The sequence below is a fragment of the Microcebus murinus genome, chromosome 13 (assembly GCF_040939455.1).
Source record: "Microcebus murinus isolate Inina chromosome 13, M.murinus_Inina_mat1.0, whole genome shotgun sequence".
Lineage (NCBI taxonomy): Eukaryota > Metazoa > Chordata > Mammalia > Primates > Cheirogaleidae > Microcebus > Microcebus murinus.
Window position 1 is genome coordinate 27,346,066 of NC_134116.1, and position 13,298 is coordinate 27,359,363.

At 31.8% G+C, this 13,298-nt stretch overlaps 1 long non-coding RNA gene across 3 annotated transcripts in view; it reads right to left on the bottom strand.

Annotated features, from left to right (window-relative positions):
* The window catches only part of LOC142874822 (uncharacterized), a 264,628-nt gene that overhangs the window by 193,677 nt on the left and 57,653 nt on the right, over positions 1-13,298 (bottom strand). Inside the window, exon 2 of one of the 3 annotated variants that reach the window (XR_012922427.1) lies at positions 7,332-7,389. The exons of the other annotated variants lie outside the window; for them this stretch is intronic. This is a non-coding gene — a long non-coding RNA (uncharacterized LOC142874822). The remainder of the gene's footprint in view (positions 1-7,331; positions 7,390-13,298) is intronic. 3 annotated transcript variants of the gene reach the window in all.

Genomic DNA, 13,298 nt, shown 5'->3' on the forward strand with positions numbered 1-13,298 from the left:
TTTTCCCTTATTTTCAAATTTAATATAACATTTTTTTTCTCTGAAGTTCTATTATAACATAGTATTTATAAGCAAGAGTTTTGGGACTGATACTGATTTCATCTGGAATCCAGGTTTATAAAGGGACCACTGAAATAAACAACTTCAATTTACTAAAGAACTTGACTTCAGGCAGGGCAAGGCAATATATGTAACATAAATATTTGTACCCCATAATATTCTCAAATAAAAATAAAAAGAAATAAAAAAAGAACTTGACTTTGGAGTTGAAATAAATAACGTTCTCAGACAGTACATATGGTAGAGTCTGGCCCTACACAGAGACTGCTTAAATCTATTTATCTTTACAGCACCTCACAGACTTTAGACATCTTTCCAACATGAAGTAACCAGACCACACTAATGTAAACAAATAGGTCAAAAGACTATAGTCAACCATGCAATAACATCATCCTTCCCTCTGTTCTTACTATCATATTCCTGAATTTTGGCATGCCATACAAACAGATGATTCACACAGCCACATGCAGCACTCACTGTCCCTTCACATGAAATCCAGACTAATTCTAGAATTTTCTATTCTTCTAAAAAGCCCATTAGTCAAGATGCCTTTTTCAACGCTCCATTTTTTCACAGTATCACCTTTCTGTAGAAATTGATAAACTAATTTTATCTCAGAGGTTAATTGACATTGAACCATTTAATTTCCTATTTATTCAAGATTGAAATTACAATTTAACACTAGCTTTATGTGAATAATCCAATGGTATAAAAAATGACTGACATTTAAGGAATGGATGAATATAAATTAGAGAGTAATTTCTTCCCTAGAAAAATCTTTTCCTACCTAGATTTTCCTAAATAGAAATTCCCGCTTTTCCCAAATAACAGATGAGATCAGCCATGCACCACCAACATTTTAAATTCACAAATATTTTAGTAATTCAGCAATTTGTGAACATAATTTCCATATTCAACATTTTCTACAATAACTATTATCCATGTTGTTCTGAATTCCAGATTCTGAATTTATAAATCCTTATTAATATTATTTGTTATTTATCTTTTGCTCTCCAAATTCTAGCTTACTAAATATGAACTATGTTCAAACTTAGAGAAGTGTCACCAGCAATTTTTTAAAAAATAGCTACTACTGTTTATACATTATCCCTCAGAAAATACACTACCCCTTTTCAATAAAATTCAATACTATATGTCCAAAACATTTAAATTATCTCTTTACAATAGTAATTCATTTATTTTTCCATCTGACCTTAATATCACTACAAATTATCCATTTTCCCCATTTACCATATTTCTTCTTTGAAATGCCCCATCAGCTATAAAAGCACTTTACTTCATGTCTTGTGTCAGGAAGATCAATGCTTAAAAAAAAAATGATCCTCTTGGAATTAATTTTATCAGTTAGCTCATTGCAGTCAGAATGCAAAAGATATTGAAAATATTTCACAAAATTTCAAAGAAGTCAGCTTTTTTAAAGAAGCATGCCTCAAGGATAGCATTTTTCCCCTCATGAAAATGTAAAAATTATTGGAGAAACTTTCAAACTTCTTAAGATTTTTAACAACTTAAAAACACAAATTTTCATAATCATTGATTACAATTTTAAAGAGATCATGTAACTTTTCCTTAGTGAAAAATCTCAACAGCTTTATATATTTTTGTAATATTTTAAGTAAATATAATGCTACTATTAATTATATTTCAAATTTCTTGAATAAAAAGTATATTTATTAAACAGAAGAGGTCTATATATTTTCTATATATGTTTTAAGTATGCTTTTCAGTTGTGTTTATGTTCTTTACAAAGTAAACCACACACTTTAACAAATGGTGCTTGGAATACTTCAAAGTGGTAAAATGTGTACACTCAAGTTTGGATAAGACTATATACACTACCCAGTTAATAAAGATACATGACTCCAACTTTTCCTTGAACAAGTAAGCTCTTTTGTATCTGTACAAGTAGAAGGCATACTTTAAATTCAAAGTCCCACAGCAGAGATAAGGAGACTTATTATTCTAGGTATCTAAGAAAATCTCTATGCAATTATTAAGTGACCATGAAACTCATCAAGTAGAGACTTTTGTGGCCACCTTTGACAATGATACAGACTTTATAGAATCGGGTCACAAAAGTCACTTAACAATCAAACAACTACTACAATAAGCACAAATAACAAGCTCTTGAAGGCAGTGGGTAACTAGTTTCCAGAGTTTCCATACTAAATTATTTGAAAAGTCCAGTTTTTAACAACAACAACAACAACAAAAAGCAAAGAAATAAGGAACTATGATCCACATGCAAGGGGAAAAACACAATATAAACTATGTAAATCCATGAGGAACCCCAAAAGATGGACTTACTAGATAATAACATTCAATCAGCTATTTTACATTTGTTCAAGGAACTAAAGTATTATCATTTGGAAAGAAAAGGAAGGAGGGAGGGAGGGAGGCAGGGAGGGAAAGGAAAGCAGGAAAGCAAGAAAGAAAGAGAGAGAGAAAGGAAAGAAAGAAAGGAAACTAAGAAGGAAGAAAGAAGGAAAAGAAGGAAAGAAGAAAAGGAAGGAATACTGATGTGTCACAAAATATGGAATATTAATTAAGATACAAAATGATTAAAATTATCCAAATATAAATTCTGGAGTTGAAAAGTATAATAACCAAAATGAAAAATTCACTAGAGAGGCTCAACAACATATTTGAGCAGGCAGAGAAAGAATCAGTGAACTTGATGACAGGTTAATTTTCATTATCCACTTTTAAGAATTAAAAAAAGAAAAATATAATAAGGTAGAACAGAGTTAATATTGGAGAAGTCATAAGTCCAATTTCAAAAGCTACTACAGAACTACACTAACCAAGACAGTGTGATAATGGCATGATTCTGCTCTAATGTTAGAGCAGAATTTTATCTCAGGTAAAATCTTGTCATATTTAGAAATCAAGGCATTAGTGATATAACTCAACATAAGAACAATCAATAATTCCAACCAAAAATATTCATTTAATGAAGACATTGACTATCCACCTTACCATCCATATCAGAGCTCACCTTCAAGTGCCAATATTAACAATTAGGAAATTAGATGGAAATTGGTGATTCCATATATCAGGAAAATACATTGTTTTGAGACAGAGTCCCACTCTATTGCCTGGGCTAGAGTGTTGTGGCATCAGCCTAGCTCACAGCAACCTCAAAGTCCTAGGCTCAAGCAATCCTCCTGCCTCAGCTTCCCAAGTAGCTGGGACTTCAGGCATGTGCCACTATACCTGGCTAATTTTTTCTATATTTTTTTTAGTTGTCCAGCTAATTTCTTTCTATTTTTTTAGTAGAGACTGGGTCTCACTCTTGCTCAGGCTGGTCTCGACCTCCTAAGCTCAAATGATCCACCTGCCTCAGCCTCCTAGAGTGCTAGGAATCCAGGCATCAGCCACCATGCCCGGCCATAAAATTCTATTCTTGGTAACTTTAACTAAGCTATAATATGCAAAGAATATTATTTCAAGGAATGATCTGGTATATAAATTTTGATTCATAATATTAATTGTAAAGCCAATTTATCAACATATTGGCAATATTTTATACATCACATACAGTATATGTAACAAAGAAAAAAACACAAAATGTTTGAGCTCTAAATCATACTGATAACTTATTCTAAGAAAGTTTGTAGCATCTCACCCTCTTTTGTGCTTAGAAAATGAAATTACAACGATTTTATTTTTTATCTTTCATCAAACGTCATAGCTATCATCTTCGAACTTAATGTCACCCCATTCACAATGATGAGAAAGTAATAAACTGAATATAAGGCTTTTAGGAAGTCCTTGGTATAAAAGTAGGGGCTACTAATGCACTTAATTGAAAAAAATGACAGAGCACTCTACATGATGTGAAAAATATGTATATATTACATGCTTCTCAGACAATAATTTATAAATTTGGGAAATCCTTATATATATTTATAGTTTGGCATAGCAAATATTTCAGCATTTTGAAAAGTAATTGCATTTGTCATATTATCTACAGTGCAGTGAAGCATACATGTAAACATCTGTTCTAAAAATTGGAGGCCTTGGTTATTAAGACATTTCAATGAATTTTCGTCTTTAAGTACCAAAAATAAAAATCCCTAGAACTGAATCCTATAGTAAAACTTTTTAGGGCAAAGGTCTTCCAAGTCCTCATGCATGTTTTAATGTAGAATTTCCATAATATGGAATTTCCCTCTAATTCAGTAATAAAATAATTGCCACTCCACTGTGACTTAAAAGTACAACACTCAAAGCCCACTTTTCTTGTTGTGTATGCACTAGTACAAACAGAAAAAAAAGTCACAGTACAGTGATAAATGTGACACTGAAAATGCTGCCCATTTATAACTATCACTGTATTGTGCCTAGCAGTAATAAAAACTGGTGAGAATACTGTATGGAGACTGCTGCAACTGCTAAATTCTGCTGCTGTAGCAAGAAAGCAACCATAGACAATACATCAATGAATAAAGCATACCTTCATTCCAATTAAATTTTGTTTATGAATAATAAAATTAAATTCCAAATGTTTTTCTTGTGACATGAAATATTTTTTAATGATTAAAAAATGTAAAAATCATTATTAGCTCACAAAATTAACAAAATAAGGTGCTGTACCACATTTACCTGGCTGAGAATAATTTGCCAATCCCAGTTCTAGAGTAATAACATTTTTGTTTTGCTTCTCTTAAGACATAATAAAGAAAGGGGTAAAGAATAAGAAAGAGAGAGAAGGCTTATTTATAGACAAGAGATTCAACATATAATTCATTTAGATAGCTTCAGAAAGCGACCTCAAGAAGTAGGGGGGACTAACATGGAAGTTTCAGAATATTTTGTCTCCCAATATATTATGTAGCTACAATGTTTAATTGTATAGGTTGTTGGTCATTTTTCCAAGTAATTTCAAATATGTTACAATATCTGATCTCCAAATAATCAGCATAAAACACAGAGTATATATGTATATGTGTGTGTGCGTGTGTGTGTGTATTACTTTAGTTCCTGCAGTTTAGAAAACTAAAACTCATATTTATACTTCCATGATTATAAGACAGAAATAGAGGAGTACACAGCTCAGATACGCTGATACCTACACATTTCTTTACATGTTATTATTGACTCTAGTGAACTAGAATCTAGTTAACTATAACTACATAGAGAGAGAAGACCAATTCTACTAGGTGAGAATTCTACAATATCAGTAACCACAGAAAAGGCATTATGAGTAGTTAAGCTATTCTCCTCTAACACGGTTGCATTGTGAATATAGAGAAAGATGATATGCACCTCCTCTTTTATTAACTCAAATTAATTTTATTTTCCCCAACTCACTTTATTCCATACCCCAAATAAAAATGAACTCTCACATTACCTGTTCTTCGTTATAACCACTCATTTCCCCTGATATATAAACTGTCTCATCTATAGAAGTTCAGATATGTACACTCATTAATTAAACTGCAATCTGACACCTAAAGTCTTCTAAACATGACTCTCTCTAATGCAGTATTCTTCTCAGCAAAATGAGAAAAGTATTTTGAGGGACTTAGCTCATACGCAATATAGACAAAAAAGCATGAGTGTCCATCAGGCATTTCAATAATATTTCCTAAACTTATTATTGGGTATGTATTTAGAAAACTATATTTAAATATGAATACATATCCAAATATATCCTCAAAGAATCCACCCTGCCAAAATGTAAGTTGCAAATAGTGTGGCCACAGAAAACTGAAACAATGCCTCAACACTTTTTTAAATTATGTGAATTATAAATAGTAAATACAAATCAACAAAATGTTAATATTCCATTCATACATCTTATGAACGATTGACTTGTTCATTGAATCAGAGATTCTAGTAGTGACTTTTTTTCTACATAAAAAAAATAAATAAAAGCTCACTCTTGATCGTCCAAACAGGCAACTAGGTAAAAATAAAAGATGAGAAATTAATTGTTTCACTTAAGTTTCTATTTTCCTTAACTATAACCTGACTGACATGAATAACTATCACAGAAAACACAAAACGGAGTGCGTTGATTATCATATGGAGTTTGACACACATCTATACAGATAATTGTTTTGAACAAAAAACGAATTGTCTCTTTAACAACCAGCTACCATCTACTTGTTAGTCCATTTTTTATATATATCATAGGCTCCACACTGATTTCAAATGTTTAAATAAAAATCTATTTTTCTATCTCATAATGCTATTTCCAAAATTGGGAAGACTACTTTTTAAGAATATTCAGACTCAAACATAGTAATAACACTTCCTCCATACTCAACCTGCATTTTTTTAAAATTCAAGTTACCTCCTCTATTTTTATGATACTCAATTAAACTGCAACAAATTTTCCTAGAAGTGTGTGTGTTTTCTGTAGGAATACCAGAGCTCAAAGTCACTTTACATATTAAAAATATACATATACTGTCTGCAAACACAGAAACAAGCACCATAAAATTCTGATAATAAAATCATTTCTTATAATCCAATATAAGAGAAAGAAAAAGAATAGGAAACCTGGTCCTTCTCTTCCTCACTTAATTTATACTCACTCCACATTCCCTCAATACAAAGCCAAAAACTGTCTCACCCATACTATAACACTTAGCTCACTCTTTAATGTGTTTTAAAAGAATGGATAGGCTATCATGTTCTTATTTTAGAATTGGAAGAGTAAAATATTTGTCCTTGAGTATTTTTTAAAATTTCACACAAAGCCAAAACTAAATATATTTACAATATACAAGATTAGCCAAGCAGTGTGCTAGGCAAATACTAAGCAATTTATTTCTTCTTTAAATTTTATGACAAATCTCTTACTGTTAATAATTACTGTAAATTCATAAACTAGTTCAGAGACATTAACTCTCTTATCAGTGTAAGAAGACTACAGGATGGCAGAGCCAGAATTCATCTCTGCTTGGTCATTGCTTAAAATCCTTAATGTGATGAATACCAGAAATAAACCAATGAACAAACAAAACATCATCCAAAGACAGTCCTATATATAAAAAACCATTTTCTCCAAGGTGGGAAAAATAAATTTTGTAAAGTTCACTTTTGTTTTATGACTGGGTGATTCTATTAAGTTTTGAATCTCATACCCATTGTATTAAATCAGATGACCCTGAACCTGCATGTAATTTTTCATATAACATAATAAGAAGCTCGGTGAAATTATACGTAGATTGGCAGTTAACAGATTTAATTTTTAATGCAGTGTTCTTTACTGTTTTTCAGTTGCTTAAACTTACTGAGTATAACATACTGTTTTTTAATATCCACTCTCTTTTCTTCTCAGGAGTAGAACACCTAAAAGAGAAAAAAACCCACTATTCTTAATAGTTATGTAAAGCTATTTTCTCAGGCTGAGAGGACACATAAGCATTGCAGAAAGGTATCAAAAAAAAGGATTGAAAATGTGGGCAGGTGTCACATTGTAAAAGAATGCTATGGTCTAAAATAAAATAGTAGTATTTTATTTTCCAGTCAGTATGGAAAGACTGAAATAAACCACATGATAATAAGAAAATATAAATATTATGTATATGATTTAATGTAACATTAAGTTGGGTGGATAAAAAATAGAGGAATCACAAACAATTCCTACATAGTTTGAAAAAATAAAACTTGCTTCTTAATCCAAAGCAACCCATATGAATGAGAAAATTACAACTAACAAAAGCCAAAATGGGCTGGCTCTCTAGTTAAGGGCTAATCCAGCTAGTAATGTTACATTAAAGTCAATGCTTATTTATCATGCCAAGAATCTTAGGATGCTTAAGAATTGAGGTAAAGCCACTTGCCTTGTACTCTATAATAGGAGCATCAAAGCCTAGGTGACAGCTCATTCATTTATAGCATGGTTCAACACCACTGTTGAGACCTACTTCTCAGAAAAAAATTTTTTTTTCCAAAATATAACTGCTTATTGACAATGCAACTAGTCATGCAAAAGCTCTGATGAAAATGTACAAGATTAATGTCATTTCCATACATGCTACCACAACATCCATTCTGCAACCTATAGATCAAAGAGCAATTATGACTTTCAAGTCTAATTATTTAAAAAATATGAACAAGGAAGAGAGTAATTCAGAAGCAGGAGTTTTTAGTATTAAATTTAATATCTATCTATCTATCTATATATATATATATAGTAAGGCTAAAGCTGACATAGATAATGATTACTCTGATGGACCTGGGAAAAGTAAAAAAAACCTTCTGAAAAAGATTCACCATTCTAAATGCCATTAAGAATACTTCTGATTCATGGGAATAGGTCAAAATATCAACATTAGCAAGAGTTTGAAATAAGTTGATTCCAATCCCCACGGATGGCTTTCAGGGGTTCAGGTTTTGGTGGAGATGGTAATTGCAGATGTGGGGGGAAATAGTAAGAGAACTAGAAGTAAAAGTAGAGCCTAAGAATGTGATGAATTGGTACAATCTCAAGATATACTTGAGTGAACGAGGAGTTGCTTCTTATGGATGAGCAAAGAAAGTAGTTTCTTGAGATGCAATCTACTCCTGGTGAAGATGCTGTGAACATTGTTAAAATGACAACAAAGGATTTAGAATATTACATAAACTTAATTGATAAGGCAGAGGCAAAACTAGAGAGGACTGACTCCAACATTCACTATCTACCAACAAATTATGAACACAGGAGTGTCCATGTGCAGTACATAAAACACAACCTGATTTGGTGTAATAAATGTTCAAAGATATAATGAATACTATAGAAATGATGGTCTAAAAATTCATATCCTAGCACTTAATATCATCATTCTAAGATAGAGAATTTACCTGTATATCACTCTGTATGTCTATCTACATTTGTAGGTTGTTATATGGCATTCATCAAAATTTTCTTAATCATTAATATAGTATTCAGTTATAGCATTAATTACAAATACAGTGTGATGGTTAATTATATGTGCCAACTTGACTGAGCCATGAGTTGACCAGATACCGAGTCAAACATTATTCTGGTTGTTTCTGTGAGGGTGTCTGTGGATAAAGTTGACATTAAATTAATAGAGGAAAGCAGATTGCCATTCCTAATGAGGGTGGGCATCAGCCAATAACTGAAGGTCTGGGGGAAAAAAAAAAAGACTGATTCTCTTCTAAATAAGAGTGAATTCTCCTTTCCAACAGCCTTTGAACTAAGAGTTTGACTTTTACTTACCTTCAGACTCAAACTGAAAAATCAAAACTTCCTGTGTCTTCAGCCTGACAGCATCTAATTGGAACTACATCATCAGTTATACTGCTTTTAAGACCTTTGGACTTCAGATAAAACTACACCATAGGCTCTCCTGGGTCTCTGGCCTGCCAACTCACCCTGTAGATGTCAGGACTTGCCAGCTTCTATAATCATAGGAGCCAATTTTTATAATAAACAAAAATATATACATATCCTATTGGTTCTGTTTTGCTGGAGAACCTTGACTGACACAAAGAACATAACTTTTTAACTTAAGAGTTTCTCAAAGTATAGTGGTTAGTGTTCAGTTTTGAGTGACTCTTCATCTATCTATACAATCTCACATAATTTGGTCCTTTACAGTTGCCAGCAAATGATTATTCATGTTAAAATTTTCAATGTTTTCTTTTTTGTAAGTGACCATGATAAAATACATGAAGTAGAATGTGTTAAAGGAGACAAAAAACAAACATATATGGGCAAAGGTTTGGGTTTGGAGCCAATTATGAAGAAGATAATTTTCATTGCCAGGAGCCAGTTGATCAAAAGCCCTATAATTAGATGAAGTACAAGGCACAAAAAGAGCAAGGCTATTATATACAAATTGAACACTAGAACATTTACATGAAAATAATTATTATCATCATTATTACTGTGAGTCACAAATAGTCTAGATACCTAAAACAATATAGAATTACACATGGTGCTTCAACATAATGTTCATGCCCTAAAGTAGACACAGCTGTCTGTTACCAATTCAGAATAGAAAAGGGATTTGGTAATAGAGTAGAACCAACACACAACAATATAGAAAAATCAACAATAAAACATTCACTGGCTCTATTCTCAAGAGATTTCTGTTCTTTATCATTGATTAGAAAATTAAGTATTAAATTTTTGAAATGAAGACAAAGTGGTTATCAGAGCTGACTACCAGAGAACTCTTATGCATAGTATATGCCATAAATACTAGCAAGAAAGATTATCATCTTTAAAGTAGACTAGCATTTTTTTTTTATTTTTGGACAATTACTGGGCCTTGATTTAATATATGGAGATTTGATGGAGACTTTTCTCACTTCCAGATTCAGTAATGACCTCTAAGAGCTCACTCAACTACTGCAATTCTTGCCAATATCATTTATTTCACAAATTCTTCTCACACTCATTTTCCTCAAAGTTTTTATCCTATCCTATCCATGAAAGTCAGTTTCTTTACTCTTACTTAGGTATATTACAATTAGTATTACATATATGTCTACCCTAATTTGGAAGGAATGCCATTGACAATTTCCCCATCTTCTTTGCCTACCACAATATTAATCATTCTTGGTAGCCCAACTGAACTTTCACCATCTTCAAGAACACATCCTAAAGGCTATATTTTATAGTATTATCTTGTTCCTCTAAATTTTGACCATATTAAATAATAGTGACATCTAAAAAATTGAACCGTGGTGGGAAAGAGAATGGAGGTGAAATGGAATGTAGACCTTTGTGTATGTTTAGGAACAATAAAGACACTAAGCTAAAATAAAACACAGGTTTAAGTGGGCTTACCTGAGGATCTACTTTCGGAAGGAAAAAGATGAAAAGGATATCAGAAAGTATGTCAATTATATCAGTATTTTGTTGGAAATTTGTATGGAATTATGATAAATGGCTCTAAAATTATATAACTAGGTGTGAGATAATAAAAGTTAATATTGTTTGCTGACATATTTCTCCATTGAGGAGAAACACTAATTGTTTGTATTTACCAAAAGTATTTTCTGTCTAAAGAAATCATATTTCTTTAGTAGGATAGCATTACCTATTGATCCAAGATGTGGCGTTAACAAGACCATCCTGACTCAGAACCTAAGTCTTAACCAGTTCTTCTACCAAATTGAGCATACCACAGCACAATAAAAGCTCAAGAACAAGAATCACACTGAATAGCCTTATAACCAACTTTATGAATGTATAAACAAATTTTGGTACATCCATACAGCGAAATACCATTCGTTAACAAAAAGGAATGAGCTAACAAACGGTGCAAAAACATAGATGAACCTGGCAAAGCAAGAGTAGATGTATATTTTGCTTCCTGAAAGATCTAACAACTTACTATTGAGTAAAGAAATAGAATGTAGGCAAATAAAAATCTGACAAAAGGAAAAAGCAATTATTATATTCTTATGGGCCAAAATACATGAAAATTCCCGAGAATAGTATAAGTATGATATAATTGTTGAAATAATACACAGAAATTAGTAATGGTAATTGAAAATGGATAAGTAGGAAACAAATGTGCTTTATCTATTAAAAGTTAATTGCATACTATATTCAAGGAAATACAATAGACATTACAATGTTATAGTACTTACTGCCCCTCAAATATATTATCTAATAGGACAGGTAAGCAAATAATATCTACCTCTCTACTTATATTAGATAATATTGAATAATTAGTAGTGACTCATTCAAGGAGAGATTCAAAGTGTAAAACTTGGGAAATTCAGGTAACAGACATGTTTTTAATAGGTAGTGAACTCTAAGAACAGGAAAGATAATATTTATATCATCATTCCCTTGTAAATATTTTTACAATTTTACTTTAATAAATCTAGGGAATTCAATTTCTTTTTACATGGATAAATTGCATAGTGGAGAAGTCTAAACTTTTGGTGTATCCATCACCTGAATAGTGTACATTGTACCTGATCGGTATTATTTCATCTCTCTACGCCTTACCATCCACCTCCATTTAAGTCTCCAGTATTCATTAAAACATTCTGTATGACCATGCATACCCATTTCTTAGGTCTCACTTCTATACTTGCAATAAATGGCCTCCAGTTCCAGGCAAGTTGCTGAAAAAGACATTGCTTCATTTTTTTCATAGCTAAGTAGTATTCCATGGTATATATATACCACATTTCTTTATCCACTTATTAGTTGATGGGTATTAAGTTGGTTTCATATTTTGCAACTGTGAATTGTGCTGTGATGAACATATGAGTCAGGTGTCTTTATAGAATGACTTCTTTTACTTTGGCTAGATACACAGTAGTGGGATTGCTGCCAGTTTTAGCTCTTTAAAAAATGTTCATACTGTGTTCCACGGATGTTTTGCTAATTTACATTCCCACCAGTAATGTATAAGCATTCCCTTTTCACCGTATCTGTGCCAGCATCTATTGTTTTTAACATTCTAGTAATGGCCATTTTGACAGGGATAAGCTACTGTCTCATTTTAATTTGCATTTCTCTGACAATTAGTGATGTTATATTCTATTATTAATATACCTTGGGTATATAAGAAAGATGTTGAAGGAAATTATGGAAGTCAGAAAATCCAGACACAAAGGCAAAAATATTTTGTTTTTACATGACAGATAAAAAGATAAAGATATTTTAGAGCTGTGTTGTCTAGTATAGTGTACTGTAGCGATATTTGAAATGTAAGCACTTGAAATGTAGAAAAGTCCCAAACAAAAAGTTCTATATGTATAAAACACACTGGATAGTAAAGATTAAGTTGAAAAAATACAAATTATCTCATAAATATCTATTATTTGTTGAAATTATAACATTTTAATATATTTGATAAATAAAATATATTATTAAAATTAATTTTATCTCTTTATACTCTTAAAAATATGGCTATTATAAATTTTAAAATGGTACCTATGGTTCACACTATATTTCTGTTCAAAGACACTGCTTTAAATCATCAGAAACATTTGGAAAATACTTTTAATTTGTTCTAAATAAACTAAAGAATTTGTTGCAAGCACAAAAGCACCACATGTACTCACCATTAAGTTGGCTTTAACTGATCAACGCTTATGTGTGCATATGGAAGGAAATTCACAGGGTATCAGGCAGGTGGGAGGGGGGAAAAGGGGACAAGTAAACTCACACCCAATGGGTGCAATGCTGGATGTCTGGGGGATGGGCACACTTGTAGCTCTGACTCCGCCGGTGCAAAGGCAATATATGTAACCAAAACACTTGTACCCCTATA